The following is a 7799-nucleotide window of genomic DNA, read 5'->3' as shown; positions in this document are numbered from 1 at the left end:
GAGTGCACTTTTCTGGGCTCAGGCTCCCATTGCACCTTACAGAGTTGCCAGCGTCTCATGGGTTGGCTGGATTTCCATTCCCTTACTGAGGCTACAGTGAGCGAGTGAGGATTGACCTCATCTTTCTGATCCTGGAATGGCCCCAGAAATCTTCAGGTGCTGCAAAGGCATATGAGGGGTTAAGAAAATGGGAACTGATTAATTCCATGGTGGGGGTCCTTATCTGGCCCTGGTGCAGCCTCTGAAGCGGACACATCTGGTAGGGTCACAGCATCAAGGAATGGCTGCAGCACTGAGGCGAGGGTCTGTTTCCACTAACCATTTCTGCTACTTCTTACACTAAGTACTTCCTAAAAAAGGCATGGGATAATGTTTCGCTGTGGCTGCCGTTAGATTTACGGGGATACCATTTGCTCCAGCTCTTGGATTCACTCAGTCCAGGACAAGATTAAAACCAACCCTTCAATTTCCTTTTTTCTTTAGGAAATTAACTGTGGCTTTTCGGCTAATGAAAGTCCAGAGACATGAGCTTATGCAGGCTCTCTTCTGGCTCTGTGTGTGTTTGATATGTCTTCAAGGTGCACCTAAAGGAAACAAGAAGTTAAGGCAGCAAGGGCAGCTATTGGTAATTAACACTCAAGATTGTTTTCTGCCTTTTAAAAATGCCTGTGTATATAAGGAACCCAGAGCAAGACCTGGACTTGTCACTTGAGGAAATGCTCAGGCTTTTCTGTTTGAAAATAGTGTAAAGAAAAAGGCAGTGACAACTTTCCATGAAACAAAACCTATTTTGACTCCCTCTGTAGATGCCTTCTATGTGTTTCTGTGGTCCTGTTACACTAAAAATCTCTTTCATTCCAGTTCCATCTTTATTTCTTCATGGTGTGTAATACAAAACTGAAGAAGTAATTTCAAAAGAAAATTGGAATCTTCTGTTTCTACTGAAATATTTCTAAGGAATATTTTTGCAACTAGCTTTCCTTGGAAAGAGCAGCTTCTTAAAACTGCTCTGCTGCTGATGCCATGAGGTCTTTGAGGGGAAGAACTTCCCTGTAATAGTCCTCAGTCAGATGGGTCTTAGGTCAGGACAGGGCAGTTAAGATGATTCAGAGCAATGGGACAAGATACTTATTTTTTTCTCATCAGTAGGTATAGTTAGGAATTTTCTGGCAAAAAGGGTTTTCACTGTAAAGTGCTGGTTCAGTAAAATTATTTTTCTTCCATCTCATTCCCAGAAAACACTAGCTGCTTTGTTTCCCTCTGCTGCTAGAGGACCTAGGCCTCTGGGAGCAATAGTTCCAATGCTGTCCCAGCACACCCACATCAACTCCTCCCTCTGGAAAATATGGAGACTTCCAGGTAGTCTGGAGGGGAACTGGACACCATAAAAATCCCTGTGGAGGCAAGCAAGCTGGGTCTCTGGGATCCAGCTGAACACTGGCTTGTGTTGGGTTTGCAAAGGCTTTGTCAAAAGAAGGTTGTTGGGATTTTTTTTTTTTTTGGTAGTTTACTTTCCATCAGTACCTGAATGGATTGGTTTAAAGAGATTCCTGAGTCAATACTTGCTGTTTTTTCCTAACAGCTGATACACTGGGAGGAATGGATGACCAGGCCCTTCGAATTAAGTGCCTTTTTAGGTTTCAGGTGCACTTCCAGTCTGGTTTGAGGTGAGCCAAATTGAAAAGCTTTTGCTGAACCTTTTATCCTTATTAACGGTGAGGCATCCCACATTGTGAACATCCTACTTTAGTGTTACGAAAAATAAGTGGTGTCCTATGAACCACCTGATAAATGCTGCTTTCAAAATAAATCTTTTTTTTCTCTCCTAACTATTTAATACCTTCCTAACCTGAAGTACAATTTTTCTCCTCTATAATCACTGTATTAAAATTTAATACCAAATATTAATATAGCACACTCGATGGCAGCCTGCATATTATTCTGAAAGTAGCTGCCTTGTGAAAGAACTCTGTGAGCTTGAATAGGAGGGCATTTAACTCTTCCCAAACACAAAGTGGGTTCTGCCCTCAGCTATGTTCAATGCAAGGACCAAAGTGCTCCCTTCACCGGACTCTCTGCTGTCTTTCTTCCCTTTTCTGTCCTAGTTTTTCCGAGCAGGAACTAGCTCATGGAGTTTCACTCTGTGTGTCTAGGAAATGTGGATATCTGGCTTTCAGAGTTTAGTATTCTGTAGTATTGGAGTGTCAAACGCTTATATAATTACCCACCAAAAGCTTAAAACATGGACTGAGCACCGAAATAATGAAGTTGGCTTAAAAGCACAAAATTATTGTGGAAAGTTATTGTTTTAAATTTTGGGTTTTGAAGCTTTGTATTTCTAGTGTTCAAGCTGTGGTCCATAACATGAGAGCTAGAAACTTGTTATGAAGGAAAAATGGGTTATCATGTAAACACATGTGCAAAAGCTGCAGCTTCTGCAAAATGCTGGAACTTGTGACAAAAAATCTGTGTTGCTGACAAAGCCGTAAAACCTCAGATCCACTTTGAGGAAAGTACACAGGAAACGGACGTTTCTATGCAGGTTCTGTGGGTGCCAGAGCCTGTTTGGTTGACCGGTTTACAGGAGCGTGTTCTGAGGAGTTAAAAGCAGCAGGAGTTTGTTCTTTCACAATTATCTTTTTTTTTTTTGATAGAATCACTGAGTAAAATATTCTCACCTGGAAAGAAATCTGTGCTGAGATGGAGGGAGGGGAAAGAAATTAGAAAAAGAAAATAAAGAAACAGGCAGTGGGTGGCAAAAGGGAGAGAGGTACACAGTGGTGAGTGTGAAGGATGACTTGGAAAGTAGAGGGATGCTATTGAGGAACAGCAGTAGGAAGGAAAAGGGGGGCTGAGGGGAAAAGCAGGAGACATGGTAAGTTAAGTAAATTCACATTTATTTCTGCAAGAATTTGCTTCAAACGCTCTTCCTGCCCTCACTGAACATTTGCTGTTTGGACGCCCTCCACTACAGGGAGGAACAAAACGGCTCTGTTAAGGCACCAGCGGTGGAGGTGAATAGCAGGTCAGTGGGAGGCTGCTGTGCTTGGTGTCTGTGCGCTCCACCTGAGGCACACTGTGCGTGCAGAGGGGCGAGCCAGCAGCCTACGAAGCTCCTGCAAAGGCTCCCTTGGGTCCTGCCTGCCCTCATGGTCTGATGCAGGAAACCGAACTCCATTGTTAATTACTGGTCATCTCCAAAAGCTCTGTGGCTTTCAGGGTGCCTGGTTCTGATCCCTAGGGAGCAGTGGTCATGGTAAGGTTTATTAGCATCATCTTGACAGTGTTTAAATGCATAATGGACAAGCTAGACCATACAGCTGAAATTCTATCCTGTGCTGCCAGTCAGATGTGTTCAGAGAGAGATGGTCCCTGTTTAAATTAGGGCCTTGAATATCACTGCAAATGAAAGAGTTTTCAGCACCAAGGAGGACAGAATTATTTTTACCCTTAGCTAACCTCCCTGTTGCCTGCACACCAGATAGCAGATATGTTCCAGCTTATTGGGACTACAACCAACCTATTGTTTTGGTCCAGTGTGAGCTAAAGTGAACAATGGGAGACATTGTTGGAGATCCCTTGCTGAAGTTTTTTAAATACAAGTTATGCTGTGAAGGCATAGGGTATATGCAGCGTAGCTGTCTGGAGACGTTGCTATATAGTCTCAAGGAGTCTCCCTTATGTGTGGATTGCTCTGTTTTAATGAGGGCTTCCCATTTCCTATGGAATCCTGCATGATTGCAGCTTTCGTTACTGTGAGCTTAGGGACTTCTCTAGATAAAAGCTGTAACACTTTAATGATCAATAATCTGTTATACTTTGCCTACCGTGTAGCCCAGTCATGGATGTATTGCATGGCAGTTGCTGTTCACGTGTCCCACAGGCAAGCAATATTGGCACAAAAAGATAGTTATACTTTTCTAAAGCCTGCTTCTCATGAGGACTGGCAGAGTTGTTCTGGGCTTGTCTGGTTAATCTCTTATGCCTGAGCATAAGATCTTTTCTTCCAAAGTGTGCTGTTTGTGGAAAGCGCTGATGCCCTTTCTGTGTCTTTTAAAAGATACTATTTCACTGCTGGTACTATTTAGTCCTTTATGCATGAGTTCCGTAATTTCAAAGAAACTTTAGAGATTTCAAATGAAATTTTCTATGTAATGTATTTATCACCTGCAGAGAAAGGCTCTTACACATAACTATGAAATTGCTTTCTGAGGTGGGGATACCTTCCTTGACGCATGAGCTGGAGGAGAATGTTCTAGGCAGACCGGCATGACTGGCTGACGGTCTGGCAGTTGGGCAAATCTAATATTTCACCCAGTGCCAGTCTGGGTTCCTGTAACAGGCAGCAGATTTTTTTTTGGTGGTTGGTGAGTGTGGTTTTTTTGTTTGTTTGTTTGGGTTTTTTTTCAAAAGGCCAGCTGGTTTATCTGAACTCCCCACTAATAAACAGGCTTCTCTAGCCAGGATGCTCTAAATGACTACTAGGAAACCAGATCTTGATATCTAAGTTTCATTGATCAATTATCAGTTACTAAAAATGGAAGAAGTTGAAACAAAGGATGCTGCTTCTTATGCTGTCCCTCTGTAAAGTTGCCAGTGAGCCCTGAAGCCCTGACAAGTACTATAGAGCCAGTCGGGACAGAGTACAGCTTACAGCTGGATGGCATTTTACACACGTTTGGAGTGTCTCATAAGATGTTCTCCAATTAGTCATCATCACTCACAATACGTTTTACATATTACTGCACAGTTTACAGTCAGTCAGACTAATACAATTGCAGTGCAGCTGCTCACAGCAAGACGCAAAGGTTACGGCACTGTGTACGTAAGCAAGCTGTGAAAGTTACAGCCATCCAGCTCCTTTACCCTCTTGTGCTTTTAAAAGCCAACAGAAGCAGAAACAAATAGTGAGTGCGCCTCTCATTTCAGCCCTGGAAAAACATTTGAAAGCATGGAGTGAAAGCAGGGATTTTGTTTTTATAATTTGATTCCCATTGCTGCAGCTGCAGCCAAAACCTTTGGATTCTGGAAAAAGTTCAGTAAGTGCTGCTTTTTGGAAGAGGTTGTGTTTATTGGAAAATTACGTCTTGCCCACTGAAAGCTGACAGTATAAGTAATCCAGTCTATTAAAAGCTACAGAAGACACTGTTAAGAGTTTATTTAATGATTGCTACAGATGGGGTTTGGGAAGTTGGAGCCTGACATTGGTATATTGGGTTTGAGATTGTGTTCTGGAATGCAGAAACCATCATTGTTTTATCAGTGACCCCCCTCGTCTATTGAAATGGTTAAACTAGAACTAGCTGGCATGGCTAGCCTCTACCTCATAACTAGGCTTGTTTTTCTGAAGGAAAATAAAAAGATACAGGTGTCAACGCAGCAGCTTGGTGAGAAAGCTGAGATGCTGTGACCAAGGGAGCCCAAAGCTGGCAGGCTTGGGATCCTGGCCTGAAAGTAGACTCTGGCTCAGACCAGTCTTGACCCTGTGAAGTTTCCTGGAACTCTTTGGATTATGGAACAAAAATACCTTGTGGAAAGAGAGGAACCACTGCCTCAGGGATATTAGACCTGATCTAAACTCCATCAGAATGTTGTGAGCTATCAAAGTCTTTGAACTGAACCTTTGAAGCATAAACCATCCTTGCCTCTATGACAGACCTCTCTTTGGAGAGAGGAAGCAAACATAACTTGGAGTACTGGGAAGGACAAAGGTGGGTTTCTCATGGCTGTTCTGCCCCCGAGGAAAGGAACAGCCTTCCCCTTTGCATGAGAAAGGCTCCCTTCCTTTTCAGCCCAATGTCCTGTCTCCGCAGATCATTAGCCAACCCAGGTACAGCGAGTGGGTCAGGTGTCACTGCAGCACTCTGAGGTCAGTTGATGGAATTAAGAGTAGGTGGGGCACTACTCTGTTCTATGGGTGCCTCTGCTCATCTCCCTGAATTTGGGAGCTTTCCTGTAGGCTGTTTAGGGACCAGCAATAATGTCTCTAATTTTGTAACTTTTTTTGTCTAGGAAAAGAAATGTATGAAATAATGCTGTGATTTTGGAGCTGTTTTTGTAGGTCTATACAGACATTGTCCTCTATTGAAGAAAATGAGATAAAACAGTGACATCAAAATTAGCACTAAGAAATCTTTACTCTATGGAAGATGGGCATAGCCATGAATATATCTTTTCCTTTTCTCTGGCTGTTGATTTTGTTAATCCTTAATTATACGTGAGATCTTTTGTATTGTTAGAAATGCCAGAGCATCTATACAAGGCATGGGCCAGGAGGAAGTTCCACTAAGTAAATCTGAAATTGTCTGTAACACAGTGTCCCTGTGGCAGCAGTACAGAGGGTGTGGAGCAGACATTTTTGTGTTGTATAGCCTGTTGCAAACATCTTGCATCTGCTTCTTGCAATGCTGCTCAGTCAAACTTTGTTGGAAAAGTGTATAAGCCTTCAGCGTGTGTGTGCGCCTCTCCAGTAGTGTCAGATGTTTGAGTCAAGTCCAACCCTGCTGATTTCCTCTTTAAATTCTAACTCTTGTGTTTGCTTCTATGGTGCCCACTGCCTTTGGGCTTTGCACCCTCAGAGAGGCTGATTTCCTAGAAGGTGCTCTCAGCCCTGAGCATTTTGGTCAGGGGAATGGAAGTGTTGTGAAACTCAATGTTATATTTTGGTTCTGGGCTTTGTTGGTTGAAGACTGAATGAGATTCAAGGGACCTATGTAAGTTGTGTTGCTTGTCTCTGTTATTGACCCAGTATTGGATCATCTACTGCTGTCTTGAAGCCAGGCTTTCCTATGAATTCTCTCTTCTCACTTACTTCACTGGCTCCTGAGGCTTGGATAGAGTGGATAGTGACTTCTGTTATTTTGAGAGGGGCTGCTGTTCCCCTGAGCATCAATTGCAGTTTTACTATAGCCAGCAGAGTGTGTGTGGAAAGATCCTAACGTCACAACTGTTTAGAACAAATTCAGTGTAATTCAGTTTTACAAGCAGTGTTAGGCTAAATCCAAATCAACATTGCTTTCAGCAAAATACAGTTATAATTCTCTTGGCCTGCTAACAAAGTGCGTGTTGCCATATTTGTCTTTCGGAAGCAAAATAAAATATGACATTTACTGACAGCCTGCCTCAAAACTGGAATGGCCTGATCTCGCTTACATGCCGAGACTGGAGGCAATCCGTTATTGCTCCTGATTCCATGGGTAGAGCTGCTATCAGTGTAACCCACTGCAAAGAGGAAAGCTCACCTAACGGGAGGCGCTGTAGTCTCTCTTCTAAGTATGCAACTTGTTCTGCTGGACTGTGGGTTTGTATCTAATGTGCTAGGCACAAGCTTCTAAACCAACTCGAAAAGTCCCAAAGGCGGTTATAATTCTGGTAGTTACAACTGAAAACTGAAGGATTCAAAAGTCAGTGGTATGAAGAATGTCGTATGGCTCCTAGGTTATCCTGAGGGAGCATCCCTCAGATCCAAAGTACTTACTATACACTCAGCATCACTCCTTCTGTTTTCTGGAAGTTCTTTCTGCTGTGGGCAACATCTACATCTCTATGGTCTCATTTACTCAGCCTTTAGAGGGGTTCATTCTCCATTGGAAACAACCTTTTTAGCCTACGTACTTAGGCATCATTTTGTAGAGCTATTTCCCTCCTTACTATTAAGCCTAGAAAAAAGAGGGAAAACCAGATGTTTGTGTGCACACAATTATGTTCTCTGTCTGTCTTTCTTTTGGAGATATTCCCCTTGCACGTGTACCTGTTTGGACCATGGACTTTCTCCTACCCAGCTGCATGCTCTCCCGTGA

The sequence above is a fragment of the Phaenicophaeus curvirostris genome, chromosome 22 (assembly GCF_032191515.1).
Source record: "Phaenicophaeus curvirostris isolate KB17595 chromosome 22, BPBGC_Pcur_1.0, whole genome shotgun sequence".
Taxonomy (NCBI): Eukaryota; Metazoa; Chordata; class Aves; order Cuculiformes; family Cuculidae; genus Phaenicophaeus; species Phaenicophaeus curvirostris.
The sequence above is the reverse complement of the archived record's forward strand: the minus strand, read 5'-3'. Positions refer to the sequence as shown.